We start from the raw sequence: 22,097 nt of genomic DNA on the forward strand, positions 1-22,097 counted from the left end.
GACTTCACTCAGTCAGAGATCATTTAGTCTGTCAATGTTTTGTCCCATCCTTTGTCAGTGACCATCACCTCCCTGTCTCTAAACCTCTTCTGCCCCCAAGGCCTATCTGGAATGACTTGATGGCACTAATTGCTGTTTGTAGACTCCTGCTTACACTGACCTCGAGGATGCATAAGGTTGACTTGGGGTACAAGGTTCATTAATTGAAACCTGCTGTTCTTCTATTACTATGGTATAATAATGTCTATTTAAACCTGATCGTATAATTCATTTCGACAATCCCTTATTTTGAAAGAGGATGTAAATGCAATGAAGACAGTTCAGAGGAGGTTTACTCGATGAAGCCTTTGAATGAGTGGCTTGTGCAATCGGGATAGGTGCTCAGACTGGGTTTGTTTCTGCTGGAGTTTAGACGGGTTAACAGTGATCTGATCAAACTGTATAAAGGCTCTTAATGATCTTGACACAGTGACTGTGGAATGGATGTTTCTTCTTGTGAGTGAGTTCAGAATTAGGGACCATGTTTATAATATTAGTGAGGGATCACACTTTTTGGACAGAGATAAAGAGAATTATTTTTTCGGATGTGTAACTTTGGAATTATCTGTCCCAGAAAGTGGGAGAGGTGAGGACAATGGATATTTTTAAGTCACAGGTAGATTTTCCCCTTGCATAACAAGAATCTAAGGTTACACTGGGTAGATGGGAACTCAAAACATAGACTTATCAGCCATAAACTTATGAAAGAGTGAAACAGGTTCAAGCGAGCAAATGAATTTGTTAGATGCATTCATGAAAGTTTCCTCAAGCAGTATATAGAGGATCCTACTCAGGAAGGGACAAAACTTGGTCTACCCATGGGTAATATGGCAGGACAGGTGATGGAGGTGATAGTGAGGGAGCACTTTGGGACCAGTCCTTTTAATTTGTAAGTAGTTATGGAGAGGAACTGGTCCACAGGTTCAAGTTCTAAATTGGAGAAAGGTGAATTTTGATGGAATTAGTCAGGAGTTGCAGGGGTAGATTGGAAATTTTTATTTGCAGCAAAGGGACCTCCAGCAAGTAGGAGGCCTTTAAAAGTGAGATCACTGGAGTTCAAGGTCCATATGTTCCTATGAAGGTGAAAGGCAAGGTTGACAGGAATAGGGAGCCCTGAATTACAAGAGATATTGAGGCCTTGACCAGAAAACGAATGAGGTATGGCTGAGGTACCGGCAGCTGGGACCAAGGGAATCCCTGGATGTATACAGGGGATGCAGGGTTTTACTGAAGAAGAAATCAGGAAAGCAAAAAGGGGGCATGGGATGGCCTTGGCTGAGAAGGTTAGGATGCATCCAAACAGGTTCTTTAAGTAAAAAGGGGTAAGAAATAACTAGTTATTTCTTATTTTCTAAAGGCAAGTGTAAGTCATTGTGTTCCAGAGGCGATTCAATTGGACAAATTGATAGACTTGAAGCAAAGCGCACTTTATTCTTACACTGCAGTTATAATAGTGATTTTAAAATAGCGACAATTCTAAGATGGAGGTGGAGTAGGACACCTGAGATCGAGCTTGTCCACTCCACCCATTTAGAGTCATCGGCTCAGAGAAATGTACAGCACAGAAACAGACCCTTCGGTCCAACTCATCCAGATATTCCAACCCAATCTAGCCCCATCTGCCAGCACCCGACCCATCTTCCTCCAAACCCTTCCTATTCATATACCCATTCAGATGCCTTTTCAATGTTGCAATTGTATCAGCCTTCACCCCACCCTGTGGCAGCTCATTCCATACATGTACCACACTCTGTGTGAAAAAGTTGCCACTTAGGTCTCTTTTATATCTTTCCCCTATTATCCTAAACCTATACTTTTAAAAGGAAGGAGACCAGAATTGCACACAATATTCCAAAAGTGGCCTAACCAATGTCCTGTACAGCTGCAACGAACTCCTGTGTTCAATACTGTGACCAATAAAGGAAAGCATACCAAACACCTTCTTCACTATCACATCCTACCTGCAACTCTACGTTCAAGGTGCAAGAACCTGCACTCCAAGGTCTCTTTGTTCATCAACACTCCCTAGGACCTTACCATTAAGAGTATAATTCCTGCTAATATTTGCTTTCCCAAAATGGCTCCTACCATCACTGCTTTACAGTTGATAAACTTTTGCACAAACTCCCTGAAAATTTATTTTTACGTAGATTTCGCATGAGTTCTTGTTTATAGAATACAGGCCTAACGCACTTCATGGTCTCTTAAGAATGTCAATCCCTGTGTGGCAAATTCCCAACTGCAGCATTGCCATGTGCCCTTGCAGATGAGAGGGATAATTAGTGGGATTAGTTCAGCCTTGTTCAAAAGAGGAGAATGACTTGAATATCGAAGTAGTACATACTATTCAAGCTCAATGAAGGAGGAACAGAATATTGGTTTGCTTCAGCATTGTCTCATATGCTGCAGATAGGAGCCCTGGGAGTATTCCTTCATTTGAAAAGGGGATTTTCAGACTAAATGAGAGAATAATTGTATTAGATGAACTCAATCAAGTCCCATTTGCCAGCACCTGGCCCACACCCCTTCAAACCTCTCCCACTCAAATACCCATCCAGATGCCCCTGAAATGTTGCAATTGTACCAGCCTTCCCCACCTCCCCCGACAGCCCAGTCCACACACACATACCTTTCCTTTTCATTTTTCTCTTTTCCTTCTTCGCTTTTCCGTTTTTGATCTTTCTCCTCTTCTGTCTTCTCCTGGCCATGGGACTCCTGGCCTCAGACTGTGTACAAACCCAGCCTGACAGACACTCGGCCCAGCTGAGCAATCTCTCAGTGACCCAAGGTGCCGCTCTCTCAATGGCTGAGCATGTGCAGTCTCTTGGCCAGGTGTGTTGATCTCTCTGCCTGACTTGGTGATCTCTCGGCTGGCTGTGGTGATCTCTCGGCTGGCTGTGGTGATCTCTCGGCCGGGTGTGGGGATCTCACAGTCCGCCATGGTAATCTCTCAGCCCAGCGTGATGATGTCTCAGCCCAGTTTGGAGATCTCTCAGCCTGGCATGGTGATCTCTCAGCCTGGCATGGTGATCTCCCAGCCTGGTATGGTGATCTCTCAGCCCAGCCTGATGAACTCTCGGCCTGGTGTGGTGATCTCTCAGCCCAGTCTGATGATCTCTCGGCCCAGCATGTGCAGTCTCTGGGCCAGCTGTCGCCTTAGCACGGCCCTCTGATCTCGAGGTGATTCTTTGAAGTGCGGTCCAACTGAGATTAAGCACTTAAGAAAGACTGGAATGTTTGAACCTGCATCTTTATTCCTTTATTTTCCAGTTAAAAGTAAGAATGTCCGCAACATGTAACTTTTAACCTTACATCATGTGTTTTATGTTATACTATATTTACTTTAAAAATAAGAAGTGTTGAATTTTTAATATTGTTCTTTCTTCATACCTTCTTAAGATTCTGTGCCTCGGTATTTGTCCCTAAGATGGTGCATTGTGTGGTGACATTATACACTTCTCACTGTATTCCTGTACCTTTGTACTGAGTACATGTGACAATAAAATCAAAATCAAATTACAGACAAAAAAGGAAGAGTTGGAATAACTATTGGAAAACTTTGCAGGATAATGGGTTATTTAACTCATAAACAGCAACTGCTCCAATAGAGTAACATCCCATAAACACATCCTTGGCACAGGCAAATTCAGTAAAATTGATTGTCTCACTTGCAATTCTGGACAAGGATTGTAATAGAGTTGTTCAAGATTACATTTGCTTTCAGTGTTCTGGAAACAGTACAATATTTATTTATCCCTTTCAATTTTTCCTATTCATGTCCCTGTCCAAATGTCTCTGAAATGTTGTAATTGTACCTGCCTGGACCACTTTCTCTGGCAGCCCATTCCATACACACACCCCCTCTGCATGAAAATGTTCCCGCTCAGGTCCCTTTTAAATCTTTCCCCTCTCACCTTAAACCTGTGCCATCTGGTTTTGGACTCCCCTGTCCTGGGGAAAAGGCCTTGGCTATTCATCTTGTCTCTGGCCCCTCATGACTTTATAAATTTTGCCAGTGATGATATATAAGCAGGGTAGAAGATGAAAGGCTGAATGCCAGGAAACACAGAATCAGAATAACGGCTTCACTTTCAAACTGGTAACTAATGGAGTGTCACAGGGATCAATGCTGTGACCTCAACTATTATAATCACATTAAACTATTGGGTTCGGTTGAGTAAATGGGAAGAAAAGGAACCTGGAGTATAATGTGGCTGTGGCATGAGGTTGTTTGATTGACAGGAATAACAGAGAGCAGAGCATTATTTAAAAGGAGAGAGATGACAGAATTCTGTAGGAGGGGGATCTGCCTTTTCTTGGAGAGGAATCACAAAAGAGTAACATACAGGTACATCAAAGAAGTAAGTAGTCAGATGGAATATTGACCTTTAACGTTAGGGAGTAATGTATAAAAGGAGGGAGACCTTGTTACAACTGCACGGTCACTGTCAAGACCACACATCGAGTATTGCGTTCAGTTATGGTTTCCTTTATGAAAACGGTATACTTGCATTGGAAGCAGTTCAGAGAAGTCTCAGTTCCTGGGAGGAAGGGATCCTGGTTTCAAAAATCCAATTAACCTGGATTAGAAACAGTAGTCCAAAGGTGTGTGGGTTAAGTGAACTGGCCAAGCTAGATTGCCCATAGTGTTCCATCTGACTACTTACTTCTTTGATGTACCTGTATGTTACTCTTTTGTGATTCCTCTCCAAGAAAAGGCAGATCCCCCTCCTACAGAATTCTGTCATCTCTCTCCTTTTAAATAATGCTCTGCTCTCTGTTATTCCTGTCAATCAAACAACCTCATGCCACAGCCACATTATACTCCAGGTTCCTTTTCTTCCCATTTACTCAACCGAACCCAATAGTTTAATGTGATTATAATAGTTGAGGTCACAGCATTGATCCCTGTGACACTCCATTAGTTACCAGTTTGAAAGTGAAGCCGTTATTCTGATTCTGTGTTTCCTGGCATTCAGCCTTTCATCTTCTACCCTGCTTATATATCATCACTGGCAAAATTTATAAAGTCATGAGGGGCCAGAGACAAGATGAATAGCCAAGGCCTTTTCCCCAGGACAGGGGAGTCCAAAACCAGATGCACAGGTTTAAGGTGAGAGGGGAAAGATTTAAAAGGGACCTGAGCGGGAACATTTTCATGCAGAGGGGGTGTGTGTATGGAATGGGCTGCCAGAGAAAGTGGTCCAGGCAGGTACAATTACAACATTTCAGAGACATTTGGACAGGGACATGAATAGGAAAAATTGAAAGGGATAAATAAATATTGTACTGTTTCCAGAACACTGAAAGCAAATGTAATCTTGAACAACTCTATTACAATCCTTGTCCAGAATTGCAAGTGAGACAATCAATTTTACTGAATTTGCCTGTGCCAAGGATGTTGTTATGGGATGTTACTCTATTGGAGCAGTTGCTGTTTGAGTTAAATAACCCATTATCCTGCAAAGTTTTCCAATAGTTATTCCAACTCTTCTTTTTTTGTCTGTAATTTGATTTTGATTTTATTGTCACATGTACTCAGTACAAAGGTACAGGAATACAGTGAGAAGTGTATAATGTCACCACACAATCTTAGGGACAAATACCGAGGCACAGAATCTTAAGAAGAAGGTATGAAGAAAGAACAATATTAAAAATTCAACACTTCTTATTTTTAAAGTAAATATAGTATAACATAAAACACATGATGTAAGGTTAAAAGTTACATGTTGCAGACATTCTTACTTTTAACTGGAAAATAAAGGAATAAAGATGCAGGTTCAAACATTCCAGTCTTTCTTAAGTGCTTAATCTCAGTTGGACCGCACTTCAAAGAATCACCTCGAGATCAGAGGGCCGTGCTAAGGCGACAGCTGGTCCAGAGACTGCACGTGCTGGGCTGAGAGATCATCAGACTGGGCTGAGAGATCACCACACCAGGCCGAGAGTTCATCAGGCTGGGCTGAGAGATCACCATACCAGGCTGGGAGATCACCATGCCAGGCTGAGAGATCACCATGCCAGGCTGAGAGATCTCCAAACTGGGCTGAGACATCATCTCGCTGGGCTGAGAGATTACCATGGCGGACTGTGAGATCCCCACACCCGGCCGAGAGATCACCACAGCCAGCCGAGAGATCACCACAGCCAGCCGAGAGATCACCAAGTCAGGCAGAGAGATCAACACACCTGGCCAAGAGACTGCACATGCTCAGCCATTGAGAGAGCGGCACCTTGGGTCACTGAGAGATTGCTCAGCTGGGCCGAGTGTCTGTCAGGCTGGGTTTGTACACAGTCTGAGGCCAGGAGTCCCATGGCCAGGAGAAGACAGAAGAGGAGAAAGATCAAAAACGGAAAAGCGAAGAAGGAAAAGAGAAAAATGAAAAGGAAAGGTATGTGTGTGTGGACTGGGCTGCCGGGGGAGGTGGGGAAGGCTGGTACAATTGCAACATTTCAGGGGCATCTGGATGGGTATTTGAGTGGGAGAGGTTTGAAGGGGTGTGGGCCAGGTGCTGGCAAATGGGACTTGATTGAGATCATCTAATACAATTATTCTCTCATTTAGTCTGAAAATCCCCTTTTCAAATGAAGGAATACTCCCAGGGCTCCCATCTGCAGCATATGAGACAATGCTGAAGCAAACCAATATTCTGTTCCTCCTTCATTGAGCTTGAATAGTATGTACTACTTCGATATTCAAGTCATTCTCCTCTTTTGAACAAGGCTGAACTAATCCCACTAATTATCCCTCTCATCTGCAAGGGCACATGGCAATGCTGCAATTGGGAATTTGCCACACAGGGGTTGACATTCTTAAGAGACCATGAAGTGCGTTAGGCCTGTATTCTATAAACAAGAACTCATGCGAAATCTACGTAAAAATAAATTTTCAGGGAGTTTGTGCAAAAGTTTATCAACTGTGAAGTAGTGATGGTAGGAGCCATTTTGGGAAAGCAAATATTAGCAGGAATTATACTCTTAATGGTAAGGTCCTAGGGAGTGTTGATGAACAAAGAGACCTTGGAGTGCAGGTTCTTGCACCTTGAACGTAGAGTTGCAGGTAGGATGTGATAGTGAAGAAGGTGTTTGGTATGCTTTCCTTTATTGGTCACAGTATTGAACACAGGAGTTCGTTACAGCTGTACAGGACATTGGTTAGGCCACTTTTGGAATATTGTGTGCAATTCTGGTCTCCTTCCTTTTAAAAGTATAGGTTTAGGCTAATAGGGGAAAGATATAAAAGAGACCTAAGTGGCAACTTTTTCACACAGAGTGTGATACATGTATGGAATGAGCTGCCACAGGGTGGGGTGGAGGCTGATACAATTGCAACATTGAAAAGGCATCTGAATGGGTATATGAATAGGAAGGGTTTGGAGGAAGATGGGTCGGGTGCTGGCAGATGGGGCTAGATTGGGTTGGAATATCTGGATGAGTTGGACCGAAGGGTCTGTTTCTGTGCTGTACATTTCTCTGAGCCGATGACTCTAAATGGGTGGAGTGGACAAGCTCGATCTCAGGTGTCCTACTCCACCTCCATCTTAGAATTGTCGCTATTTTAAAATCACTATTATAACTGCAGTGTAAGAATAAAGTGCGCTTTGCTTCAAGTCTATCAATTTGTCCAATTGAATCGCCTCTGGAACACAATGACTTACACTTGCCTTTAGAAAATAAGAAATAACTAGTTATTTCTTACCCCTTTTTACTTAAAGAACCTGTTTGGATGCATCCTAACCTTCTCAGCCAAGGCCATCCCATGCCCCCTTTTTGCTTTCCTGATTTCTTCTTCAGTAAAACCCTGCATCCCCTGTATACATCCAGGGATTCCCTTGGTCCCAGCTGCCGGTACCTCAGCCATACCTCATTCGTTTTCTGGTCAAGGCCTCAATATCTCTTGTAATTCAGGGCTCCCTATTCCTGTCAACCTTGCCTTTCACCTTCATAGGAACATATGGACCTTGAACTCCAGTGATCTCACTTTTAAAGGCCTCCTACTTGCTGGAGATCCCTTTGCTGCAAAAAAAAATTCCAATCTACCCCTGCAACTCCTGACTAATTCCATCAAAATTCACCTTTCTCCAATTTAGAACTTGAACCTGTGGACCAGTTCCTCTCCATAACTACTTACAAATTAATAGGACTGGTCTCAAAGTGCTCCCTCACTATCACCTCCATCACTTGTCCTGCCATATTACCCATGGGTAGACCAAGTTTTGTCCCTTCCTGAGTAGGATCCTCTATATACTGCTTGAGGAAACTTTCATGAATGCATCTAACAAATTCATTTGCTCGCTTGAACCTGTTTCACTCTTTCATAAGTTTATGGCTGATAAGTCTATGTTTTGAGTTCCCATCTACCCAGTGTAACCTTAGATTCTTGTTATGCAAGGGAAAAATCTACCTGTGACTTAAAAATATCCATTGTCCTCACCTCTCCCACTTTCTGGGACAGATAATTCCAAAGTTACACATCCGAAAAAATAATTCTCTTTATCTCTGTCCAAAAAGTGTGATCCCTCACTAATTTTATAAACATGGTCCCTAATTCTGAACTCACTCACAAGAAGAAACATCCATTCCACATTCACTGTGTCAAGATCATTAAGAGCCTTTATATAGTTTGATCAGATCACTCTTAACCCGTCTAAACTCCAGCAGAAACAAACCCAGTCTGAGCACCTATCCCGATTGCACAAGCCACTCATTCAAAGGCTTCATCGAGTAAACCTCCTCTGAACTGTCTTCAATGCATTTACATCCTCTTTCAAAATAAGGGATTGGCGAAATGAATTATGCGATCAGGTTTAAATAGACATTATTATACCATAGTAATAGAAGAACAGCAGGTTTCAATTAATGAACTTTGTACCCCAAGTCAACCTTATGCATCCTCGAGGTCAGTGTCAGCAGGAGTTTACAAACAGCAATTAGTGCCATCAAGTCATTCCAGATAGGCCTTGGGGCCAGAAGAGGTTTAGAGACAGGGAGGTGATGGTCACTGACAAGAGATGGGACAAAACATTGACAGACTAAATGATCTCTGACTGAGTGAAGTCTAAAGAATCTTGGGAAATTCAAAGAATTTGCATTAATTCATGGACAACCAAATTAGCAAACTCTTTTAAGTCTGTGGGATGGAGACAGAAGCTGATGGGACCTATCATCAGTTTGCTGAGTCCAGCCTCCTTAGTGACTGTAATTACATTGTGTTCATCCCTCCCTCCCACTTCCTGACTTACAGTTGGGTTGACACTGAGGATCACATACAGTATTCTCTCGGGAGATGCTTGTTCATGCATGGGTGAATGCGATTGGTTGAAGTGTTTCAATCATGCATCTTCTTTCCATGTTTGCTCAGTTTCACTGGATGTTGAGATTTGGAGGGATAGAGTGGGGGTGGGAGAGAAAGTCTGAGGGTGAGAGAGAGATTGTGACCTGGAGAGGAGAGAGATTGATGTCCAGTCTGATGGTGGTTGGGGCTGGTGGAGGTGGTGCGGAGAATGGTGGTGATGTTCAGATTCAGAGAGGAGGGGAGAGGGTGAGGGAGATTGGGATGATGATGCAGACAAGCTGGAACTGTGCACGTGCTCAGTTCTGAGTCAGCATGCAGACACAGTTGGCCTGAAGTTTCAATGTCAGCAAAACAGTGTCTTACCACTATTACTGAAATGCTTTTTATATCTTCTATCGTGAAGATAGAAGCAAAGTACTTATTCATTTAATTCACCATTTCCCTAACATCTATGGATGAAGGGTTTATGCCTGAAATATCGATTCTCCTGCTCCTTGGATGCTGTCTTACCTGATGTGCTTTTCCAGCTCTGCACTTTTTTGCCCCCGTCACCTACCAATAACTCCATACTCTCACTCCCCAGAGGAGTGACACTCACATTACATACATGTTTTGTTTTTAAATACCCATGGCAACTTTTGCTTTCTTGTTTTTAAGATTTTGAGTTGGGTTCTGAGATTCCAATTTCCTCCTTCTAATTAATCTTTTTCTCTGCCATACTTTATTTTCTAATCAATCATCTGACCTGCCACCTATCTTTGCAATATCCTCAAGTTGGACGGTTTCTTCAACTTTTCCAATCAACCACAGAAAGCGAGTCCTCCCTTTAAAGTCTCTTGTTTCAGTCAGAATAGACTTATTCTGAATATTCTGAGGTATCCTCTTAAATCTTTGCCATCACTGTCTCTACTGATCTCTCTCCGAGCCAGTTATGCCATTCACTTCAGCTGGCTTAGTTTACAAGCCTGCAGAGTGGATCTTGTTAAAGTTTGAAATACTTACCTCAGAGTCAATCTTCTTCCATTCAAATTGGATGTAGAATTGAATTATATTGTGATGGCTGCTACGTAGGAGAGCCTTTACACTGAGATTGTTTCATAAATCCTGTCACATTACACAGTATCAATAAGATGAAAATAACATAAACTTCCGTCTGGTTGCTTCAGAACACGCAGCTCTGAGATACTTTCTCGAAGGTCATCAATAACCTCTCGTCCACATTACTGCTGCCAACCTGATTTACACAGTCTTTGTGTAGATTCAAGTCAGCAATGATGATTGCCATCTCACTATCACAAGCAGCCAATATCTCTTCATGTCTAACATCAGGGAGCCTATCGATCAGCCCCTTGAGTGGCTGCTTTCCCCTAACTGTCCTCATGCTGTATTTATTTACATCAATGTGTTCTATGGATTTGTTTAAGTTGACACAAAAGCTGCCCACGTTCAGATACAGAGTTATTATTTTGATTTGTTTAAATAAAAACATATTGGACAGGCTCATATGAACAGTAACCATTTATATTTGTATCTTGGGAAAACGGTCTGTCTTTATGTTGCCCATCAAAAGAAGGCAAAGCCTTTTCAACAGGGCAAGTCAGAGGGATTTAATTGCATGCACATTTCCAAAACAAAAACTTTCATGTCTGGAAACTGATATGTCTGAGTTGATATTACTCAGCAAATGAAGATTAAAATATCTGCTCCAACATGGGTGCGGCAGAGCTGCTTATTGAAGCCAGTGGAGAGAAAGTAGAGTTAACATTTCAAGTCCAATTCTGCGAAAGGGTCAAAATGTTAACTCCATGGGTCTTTCAGCATCGGTACAGAGAGTGCAGAGAGAAATATCCAGCAATTTCTATTTGTGTTTCAGATTTCCAACAACCACAGTTCTTTCTTTTATATTATTGAAAATAGTGTCCATTTGATTATCTCCTGTTTGCAATATCTAATTTATCCAGACTGCGTCATAATCCAAACTTTTAGCACCAAATGCCAATGAGCATTCAATGGGCATTCAATACTGTCTCACATGCCACCTGACTTACTGTCCAACTGGCCTGTTGCATTAGCCCTTGAGTAAGTCAGTTACGCAGCACAGGGACAGAGTCAATATTTCACAAGTTTACAGTTGGACAACAGACTTATTAACTGTTAGTCTCTGTCTCATAGTGATTGGCTATTTAAACATTTTATATTGGACAAATGCTGAGCATTCAGGTCCTTGATAATCAAATAAAATGGAAGGAATTGCAGATGCTGCAAATCAGAAACAAAAACAGAAATTGCTGGAAAAGCTCAGCAGGTCTGGCCGCATCTGTGAAGAGAAATCAGAGTTAAAGTTTCGAATCCAGTGACATGAATCCAAACTTTGGTCTCAAGAATTCTAGTTGGAAATCCATCGAATGTGACAATTCTGTCCCCGACACGGATTCTGATCTCTGAAACTCTCCACAGCAAATTAATGGAATGTGACTGTGACAGATTCATCGCACATAATCATGGAACTCTGTCGGTAAGCTGATACAGAGCTGCAATCTTCACAGAAGATTTTTGTCAAATCTATGTGTTTCCTGAGTCTCATCTTTCCTTCACATTTCAGAGGATGGCTTTGAAATGGTTAAATAAACAGAGATTGGATAATGCAGATTGCTGAGCTGGTACAAGGATGAGCTGGTCATTCTGCCTTGAATGTATCTGGATCATTGGGAAAAGGGGCTGTATATTCAGGCCTGACTCTATTGTGTCAACGCATTTCAATGGGGATAATTGTGTCTGTTTGGGGGCAAAAGCTGGATGGTTGGGGTTGAATTGCAGAGTCCAGTTGGTGGGAGTAATTAGAATGTGTGGGTGATGGATTTTTCTGGTAAGTTCTGGTTTGGAGGATGGTTCTAACAGTCAAGGTGTTTGACAGGTCAGATGAGGGGAGGGTAGGGGGTGGGGCTGAAATTGGATGATCCATGATGCATGTTTATAATTTCAACTGACAGGATTCAGAGGGTCTGGAGGTTTGTGGGGCTGGATCTGGAGGTTAGCTTACTCACTCGGTCACTGGGTATTCAGAAGGTAATGTGTGGGTTTGGATAGTAATCACATGGACAAAGGAACAGAATGATAGGTGGGAAAGGGGACTCAGTGTGTGTGATGGTGCTATCATGAGTTTAGTTACCCAAGAGGTGGTTGAAGCCAAGATTTAGCAAACAGCTACCAGGAAACTAACGAGGACTTTGCAATGTCTGTGACTGAAACTCACTGTAGAAGGCAGAGGATTGCTTTGAAATGTCTAAATAAACCAAGGTAGGATATCACAGGCTGGAGAGCTGGGTGTGAAGCTTTGGGTGTTCTTGATGGTCAGGGAGAAGGATCGACAGAGGCTCATGGGAATTTGAAACGTGCAAGTGTTATCATCAGGATTTCCGTATGTATCTTACTTATATATCTAATCTTTAGTGATCCAGGGACCATGATAGTTCCAAAATATCCCGTATCACTTCCATCTGTGTTTCAAATGTCAGCACAGAGAAAATATTCACTGCCCTGTGTCCTCAGCAAGATTTTATTGCTCACTGTACTAAGTATTTATTGTTGAAATAAAACAAATCCTAGAAACAGGTGCATTGTTCATTGCAGTTTTATTATGTTCAGAGGGAAGGGCAGACTAAACTCAATGATGAAACGTTCTTGCAATCAATTTATTTTGTTTGTTTGCCTTGTTCTAAACCAATGGAAATGCATTATTTTCAATTGTAGCTTGATTTGGCTTGGTAGCTGGGCTTTAATTGCAAAACCCTCATATTAATTCCCAAAATTTACACAGGCTTTAACTGCTTAAACTGTAGCCATTTGAGTAAGATCTGGTCCTTGTACAAAACTTGAACATGAAAATCAGTCCTGAGCTACCGGAACAGATCTAGTGGGAGGTTTTGTCATTCAGAGGAGACCTTAAATTGTCACGAAAACTGAACATTGAACTCCAAATGTTAACTCTGTCTGTCTGTCTGTCTCTCTTTCCACAGATGCTGCAAACTTGCTGCATTCCCTCAGCACTTACTCTTTTCCCTTATTTTAAATTCTCTCCCACCTGCACTCTCAAATGTCTTTATTGATTAATGTATCAACCATGGATTACTTGCAAACAGTGTCCCCTAAGACACAGATATGAACGGGTAAAAAGTGAGGTCTGCAGATGCTGGAGATCAGAGCTGAAAATGTGTTGCTGGTTATAGCACAGCAGGTCAGGTAGCATCCAAGGAAAAGGAAATTCGACCTTTCGGGCCAGAGCCCTTCATCAGCACATATATGAACGGCTTTATCTTCAGATCTGACTAACGGCAAAAGCTGTGGATGCTGGAAATCAAAACAAACATCGAAAATTCTTGGGAAACTCAGTAGGTCTGACAGCATTCATGGAAAGAGAAACAGAGTTCTGAGGAAGAGTCACACTAGACTCAGTGTTAACTCTGTTTCTCTGTCACAGATGTGACCAGAGCCTCTGATTTTCTCAGGCATGTTTGGAATTTGGTTCTTTCAGATCTCCAGTTCCATCTGCAGTTCTTTGTTTTCCTTTCTACTGGCAATATATTATAAAATACTTCAAAACACAAAATAAAGTCCCATTTCCTATTCAAAAACTGCAGTCATTCCAAAAACAAAAAAACTCAGCAGGTCTGGCAGCATCTGTGGAGAGAAATCAGGAATTAATGTTTTGGGTCCAGTGATCCTTGCTCAGAACAAAATCTGTCAATGATTTTTCTTACAAACGAGCACAATATAACAAATAACCATTTATATTCCAGGAGGCAGATTCCACCTTTAATTCATGATTCCTGAAAGACATACCTAGATAATTATTAAGTGCATTCAAATAATTAGGACAAAACATATTTGTCATTAGTTCAAAGTCCCATACATTGTACACACACACATATTTTACATCGGGTCTTTTGTAGCATCTCCCAGTTGAGGCGACTTGCAAATGCATCCAAGATGTCACTGATGCCTCTTTCTCCAGATTACACTTGTTTTACATCATTCACCCATAACAAGGAGAGCCAAGCAACATGGGCAGTGGGATTCTCTGCCATCACTTCCTTCCCCCAGCTGTAGGGTGTCATAGCCTGTACCCATATTGCTTTCAGACTGCCCTATCACAAACCTGCAGAGCTGGAGAGTGGGAAGGTTTTGTCACTTCCACAATGTTTAACTTATCGATATTTAACCATCGATGCCAGAGTTTGGAGGATTGTTTCAGACTGTCTTGGAGCTGCCCTGATGTTGATGTAGAAGACAAGTCCTGAGATCCTGCCTCCTTCCCAAGACCTTGGGCCACAGAAGAAGAGCTGCAGGGAATTCAGTGAAAAATTCTCTAAATTTGGTTCATAATATGTTTTTCTTTTCTTGTTATTCTTTCCTGGGATGTGGTTTTTTTGGTAAGGCTGCCATTTGTTTTCCATCCATTATTACCTTTGAACTGAGTGTCTTACTTGACTGTTTCAGATGTCAGTTAAGAGCCAACGTAATTGCCATGGATCTGGAGTTTCACTAATAAACCTGTAATCTGAGAATCAACAATGGTTATATGGTCATCATAGGCTAGTGTTTAAATTCAGATTTTATTGAATTCATATTTCACCATCAGCTGTGGCAGTATTCGACATCATGATTTCCAGAACAGTAGGTTAGTGCTCAGGATGACCACATGACAATAATGACATAAGAAACAGGAATAGGAGTATGCCCTTAAGCTCTTGATCCTGCTCCACCATTCAATAGGATCGTGACTGATCCAACATTCCTCACTTTCACTTTCCTGTGCTTTCCCTGGAAGCCTTGATTCCCTGACTGATCCAGAATCTATCCATCCCAGCCTTAAATATACACAAGGACTCTGCCCCCACAGGGGACACTGTGACAAGGACTTCCAAAGACTCAAAGAGAAGAAATTCATCCTCGTTTCAGTCTGAAACTGGCACCCCTTGATTCTGAGACCATGCTTTCTGGTCCTAGACTCCCCCATGACAAGAAACCTCCTCTTAGCATTTTCCCTATAAAACCCCTTAAGAATCCCATATTTTTCAGTTAGATCATTCTTCTAAGTTCCAGTGAGTACAGTCCCAACCTGCTTAGCATTTGCTATTTAGACAATCCCTGCTCTCTGGGGATTAGCCTTGTAGACATTCTCTCAACGGCCTCCAATGAAACTTCCACAAACAAAGGGACCAAAACTGCTCACATGAGTCGAGACTGATAGAAGTTTATAAAAGAATGATGGGTATGGATAGAGTTAATGCTAGTTGTCTTTTCCCAAGGGTGGGCATTTCAAGACTTGGGGGCACATTTTTAAAGTGAGAGCAAAGAGATTTTTTAAAAATGAGGAACTTTCTTTATGCATAGGGTAGTTCGCATGTGGAATGAACTTCCTGAGAAACGGGAGGGTGTGGGTACAATTATAAGGTTTAAAAGACATTTGGATAAGTACATGAGTGGGAAAGGCTTGGAGGGCTATGGGCCAGGAGCGGGCAGGTGGAACTAGTTTAGTTTGGGATAATGTTCAGCTACGCTTTGTTGGACGGGAGGGTCTGTTTCCGTGTTGTATGACTCTATGTGGTCTCACCAGTAAGTCTTCCCTACTCTTACACTCCAATCTCCTTGAAATAAGGGTCTATGAATGTTATCAAGATGCTAATGTGTCCCTGAGGCAATGGCAAAATGAAGATATAACACTGCCCATGCTTCCACCAGGGCCACAGTTGAACAATCATAACTCAACCACTTCAAGATGAGTTGGAAGCTCCAGTGGGGCATTGCAGTATAGATCAGAAATGGGGCACTATGCCTTTCTCAAGTGCAGTTGACAAACAGGGTGTGGACTGTCAGCAGAGGAAATAGGGGACCAGCAGTAATCTTCTGAGAGTGAAGATAAAGACAAGGACATTGAACAGGGTGAACATAGATGAGAGCAGACATACCTACATTAGAGGGTAATGCACTGTCAAAGACAAGAAAACAGAAAGAACTGAATTGCAACACATGTCTGGGATGAATAAACTGGGTTTAAACTTCCTCATGTATAATTGTTTTTGGTTATATGGTAGCAACCATGGTTCGGGCAAAATATATGCGGACCAAGTTATTTTTGTAATCATCCAACATTATTGTCCAAAACTCTGGTTTTGGAGTACTGTGTAAAGTTCCGGTGACTGCATTATAGGAAGGATATCGAAGCTTTGGAAAGGGTTCAGATGAGATTTACTAGAATGTGACCTGGTATGAAGGGAAGGTGTTATGAGGAAAAGCTGAAGGACTTGAGGCTGTTTTTGACAAAGAGTAGAAAGTTGAGAGGTGACTTAATTGAGGTCTGTAAGATAATCAGAGGGTTAGATAATCAGAGGGCATCCTTTTTTTCTTGAATGGTGATGGTTAACATAAGGGGACATAGCTTTAAATTGAGGAATGATAGATATGGGACAGATGTTCAGGGATAGTTTCTTTACTCAGAATGTAGTAGGGGGCATGGAACACACTGCCTGCAACAGTAGGAGACTCACCAACTTTAAGGGCATTTAAATGTTCATTGGATAAACATGGATGAAAATGGAATTGTGAAAGTGAGATGGGTTTCAGGTTGATTTTACACTTCGGCAGATCGAGGGCCAAAGGGCCTGTACTGCACTGTAATGTTCCATGTTCTATGTTCTGTCCTATCCCCATTCCCTATCCCTGTATCCTCCTCCAGCCCCTTCACTGCAAACTGTGTCTGTAATATTCAGTTCACAAATAGGAGACTCATCGCATGCACAAAGGTTGCTCATCAACAGACACAGTCTGCCTTTGTTTACTGCAGATTTTCCAGGATATAACAGTGCCCTGTGAGGAAGGGGCCATCACATCAACAGGGAGAGGACGTTTCCCTGTGTCTTCCCACTGAAGCTGGGCTGGAATGGAATTTCTGTCCAACAATGAATTGGCTGCTTGACTCCAGCTCCTTTTGCTGAAACAAGATACTTTAAAACTGACAGTAACTGGCCATACACGAGTTGGTGATGAGAAACCAGACAGAATTCATTCAGTAACTGTGTACCCTGTAAACAATAACAAAGTCATGACAGAGTACCTCCAATTGTTATTTCTGTCACCATTTTCTTTCATTTTGATTGCTTTTGGACAACAGCTTTTGAAGATCCTCAGCTTTGGTTTCTTCATTTATTGATTTCTTCTGCCCACCCCAGTCCTTGCACCATTTTGGTCATTCCGTCATTGAAGTCTCTCCTGCCCTCCACCCATCACAGACTTTCCCTTCTGCTTTCCTTCCCACCTTTCTCCTGCAATCCAAGGAATAATGCAGGTGGTTCCTTCGCTCCCGTAGTCGGTACATTATCACTCACAGAGATACAGAGATACAGAGATACACAGAGATCATCAAACCACAGGCTCAAACAGAGACTGTGTTCAGTCCCACTCCGATCTCACAGTCCAGTGACATATTTATATTCTAACATTCAAACAGAGCAACAGAGAAATAAGTCATTTCCAATTCTCTGCACGCCATTCTGTAGAGAAATCCTAGGAGAAAGTGAGGACTGCAGATGCTGGAGATCAGAGCTGAAACATTCCTGAAGAAGGGCATATGCCCGAAACATCGATTCTCCTGCTCCTTTGATGCTGCCTGACCTGCTGCACTTTTCCAGCAACACATTTTTAAGCTGTAGACAAATCCTAGCCTCCAAATCACAGCGACTATAAGATCAAAAAGGATGGCGTTAATCTCTCAATAGTTACCCACATCAACCAACTGAATAATACTTTGTGAAGGTTTATAATTGGAAAAGCTGTATTGTCCAGATGCTGTGAACATTAAATAAAAACAGAGACTGCTAGAAATACTCACTCATTTTCTCTGATGAAAGGTCATTGACCAGAAACATTCATTGTATTTCTCTCTCCACAGATGCTGTTTGATCTGCTGAGTATTTGCAGCACTTTCTGTTTTACATCATGTAGGTTCGCTCCATGTTCAGAATGCACACAAGTTATTTAATTAAAACAGATATTCCCACAGAGTTCAGGTTATGTATGATTGATATACGACAGAAATCTATTTGTACTTTACAATATTAAAGATACAATTACAAACACAAATGTGGAGATAAACATTAAATATATGAACATAATCCATCAGGCATACAAAGAATAACAGAGATCTCAGTGCTGAGTGGTCTCACTTCATGTACAATATCAAAGACTGGGAAACAAACTCAACATATTATATTTACAGGCTGGAATGTCCAGAGATTGAATTATTCCCATTGTCAATTTGAAAATCTTTAACTTTTGGATCAGGCTTATCCTTTTCCATAGCTATTTTAAAACTGATGTGGTAAGTGTTTGCCCACTAATATCTCAGTGACTTGCCCTGCCTTATTCCCCTAGAGGACATTAAATTTTGCCCCTTCTCTCGGAGGCCATCTACATATCGATTGAGAAGGTTTTCTTGAATAAATTTAATAAATTCCTCCCATCCATTACCAGTCTATGTTTGGAAAGTTAAGATCTCTTTCTATTATAACTTTATTATTCTTACAGCTATCAGCGACCTCCCTGCATATTTAGAACATAGACACATGGTGGGTGGTACGATATCTCAGTAGTTAGCACTGCTGCCTCACAGAGACTTGGGTTCTATTCCCACCTCAGGCGACTGTCTCTGTGGAGTTTGCACATTCTCCCAGTGTCTGTGTGTGTTTTCTCCGGGTGCTCCGGGTTCCTCCCACAGTCCAAAAATGTGCAGGCTAGGTGAATTGGCCATGCTAAATTGCCCGTAGTGTTAGGTGAAGGGGTAAAGGTAGGGGAATGGGTCTGAGTCGGTTGTGCTTCGGCTAGTCAGTGTGGACTTGTTGGGCCGAAGGGCCTGTTTCCACACTGTAAGCAATCTCATCTAATCAAAAAAAAAAGTGCGTCACAGAACAGGCCCTTAGACCACGATGTTGTGCCAAGATTTAATCCGAATGTAAAATATAGTAACTTAACCTACGCACCCCTCAACTCACTGCTATCCATGTGCATGTCCAGCAGTCACTTAAATGTCCTCAATGACTTCGCCTCCACCGCCTCAACTGGCAATGCATTCCATGTATTCACAACTCTCTGCGTAAAGAACCAACCTCTGATGTCTCCTTTATACTTTCCTCTTAATATCTTCAAACTATGACTTCTCATACCAGTCAGTCATCAATTTGCTCCTCAGTTTCCCGCTGACTCCTGGGGAATCTATGGTATGATCCCATCAAAGTGATCAAACCTTTATTTTTTTCTCAGATCCATACACATTGTTTCACTGGGCGATCCATCAGGAACATCCTCTCTGAGTCCTGTTGTGATGTTTTCCCGAATCAAAATAGCCACTCCCCCTCTTCTCTTGCCTCCCCTTCCATCTTTCTAATGAATAGATCATTGAGCTCGATTTTAGAGTATCTGATCTCACTACTTCTGATGAAGAGTCACTGGACTTGAAATATTAACTCTGTTTTCTCTCCACAGATGTTGCCAGACCTGCTAAGTTTCTCTAGCAATTGTGCCTGCGGTTTACCCAGCTTCAGCAGCAAGTCATAGAACATTGCAGGGCAGTACAGGCCCTTCGGCCCTTGATGTTGCGCCGACCTGTGGAACTAATCTGAAGCCTATTTATCTGACGCTAATCCATTTTCATCCATGTTTATCCAATGACCATACAAATGCCCTTAAAGCTGGCGAGTCTACTGCTGTTGCAGGCAGTGCATTCCAGGTCCCTATCCCGGAACTATCTCTGACATCTGTCTTACTCCTCAGTTTAAAGCTATGTCCCCTCGTGCTAGCCATCACCTTCCAGGAAAGAAAACTCTCACTATCCACCCTATCTAATCCTCTAATTATGTTATATGGCTCAATTAAGTTACCTCTCAACCTTCTCTCTAATGAAAACAGCCTTTCCTCATAAGACCTTTCCCTCCATACCAGCCAACATCCTGGTAAATCTTCTGAATCCTTTCCAAAGCTTCCACATCCTGCCTGTAATGCGGTGACCAGAACAGTATGCAATACCCCAATGTAGCCACACCAGAGTTTTGTACAGCTGCAGCATTACCTCATGGCTCCGAAACTTAATCCCTCTACCAATAAAAGCTCACACACAATATGCCTTCTTAACAACCCTATCAACCTGGGTGGCAACTTTCAGGGATTATGTTCCAAGTTAGATCTTCATGCTCTTTCTTCTACTATGACTGTCATGTTAGGAAATTCCTAGTATTGGCCTTTTTTTGGTTTTAATGACATCACTGTCCTGTTTGAAGCCATCCCCAGATTCTATCTCCCTCCTCCCCACTTTCAGGTTGTGGTTGAAGAAATATGTGCAGCTGTCTGGGCTGTTATTTCCAAATACCTTATCTTAATGGTCATAGTAACAATGGGACACAGTTCCCCAATACAGTGTTTATGTTCTGATCTATCTTCTCTCAATGCAGATCTTTGATCTAAGGTAAATTTCTACTTCAATACCACGGAGGGTGGTGTGTGTATGGAATGAGCTGCCAGAGGAAGTGGTGGAGGCTGGTACAATTACAGCATTTAAGAAGTACCTGGATGATGCCCAAGACAAATCTTTCACATTGGTCTTCACCACATCAGATTTATATTCATGAAAATGGAATAAATCACAAACATAGTGACGTGATTCACTGTGATTAAAGTAATAATACAATAAGCAATGCATTGGATTATCATGGTTTGTGTATGTGAATTAGTGTGCGAATGTGCATAGGCAACATTAATCATCTTGCACTACTTTGACACCCCTATCATTTTCATAGTTATCTTTTTGGTCCTCATCAACAGATAAAACATTTCTTTTCCTGTCGATTTTACCCATTAACAATTTCTCTGTACTTCCTTGGCATTTCTAAGTTTTTTTTAGTTTTCAGTTCACCCATTTAGATTCTAGGCTAAGCTTCCCATCGTTTTTGAATTGTTTTGTCAGGATCAGTATCTTTCTTTTACTGTGTTAAAAATCACACAACACCAGGTTATAGTCCAACAGGTTTAATTGGAAGCACACTAGCTTTCGGAGCGATGCTCCTTCATCAGGTGAACAACCTGGTGTTGTGTGATTTTTTAACTTTGTACACCCCAGTCCAACACCGGCATCTCCAAATCATGACTTTCTTTTACTGTTTCATGTCACCCCGTATGCTTGGGGACACCCATGGAGCACGAGATGTGGAAATATAATGTTATCTGTTGTTGGATCATGTTTACGCTGTTTCTTTAGAATCTCACTTTTGAGATCCTCCCACTGATTTGTCATTACTTTATCTTCAAATACCTGCATCCAGTCCAACTTCATCAGATTATCTCTCAAATTAAGAACATAGAAACGTACAGCACAGAACAGGCCCTTTGTCCCAAGATGTTGTGCCAAAGATTAATCCTAATTTCAAATAAGAAAACTAACCTACACACCCCTCAATTCACTGTTGTCCACGTACAAGTCCAGCATTCACTTCAATGTCTGTAATGAATCTGCTTTCACCACCACCTCTGGCAATGTATTCTGTGCGCTCACAACGCCCTGCGTAAGGAACCTAACTCTGACGTCTCCTCTATACCTTCCTCCTAACACCTTAAAACTATGACCCCTCGTGGCAGACTCATGAGATTTGTTCCCCCAGACATCAACATTTTAATCTTGTTGTATTTGTCTTGTTCCATATTTATGCTCAATGTAAATGTA

Source organism: Hemiscyllium ocellatum, assembly GCF_020745735.1.
Source record: "Hemiscyllium ocellatum isolate sHemOce1 chromosome 15 unlocalized genomic scaffold, sHemOce1.pat.X.cur. SUPER_15_unloc_26, whole genome shotgun sequence".
Classification (NCBI taxonomy): domain Eukaryota; kingdom Metazoa; phylum Chordata; class Chondrichthyes; order Orectolobiformes; family Hemiscylliidae; genus Hemiscyllium; species Hemiscyllium ocellatum.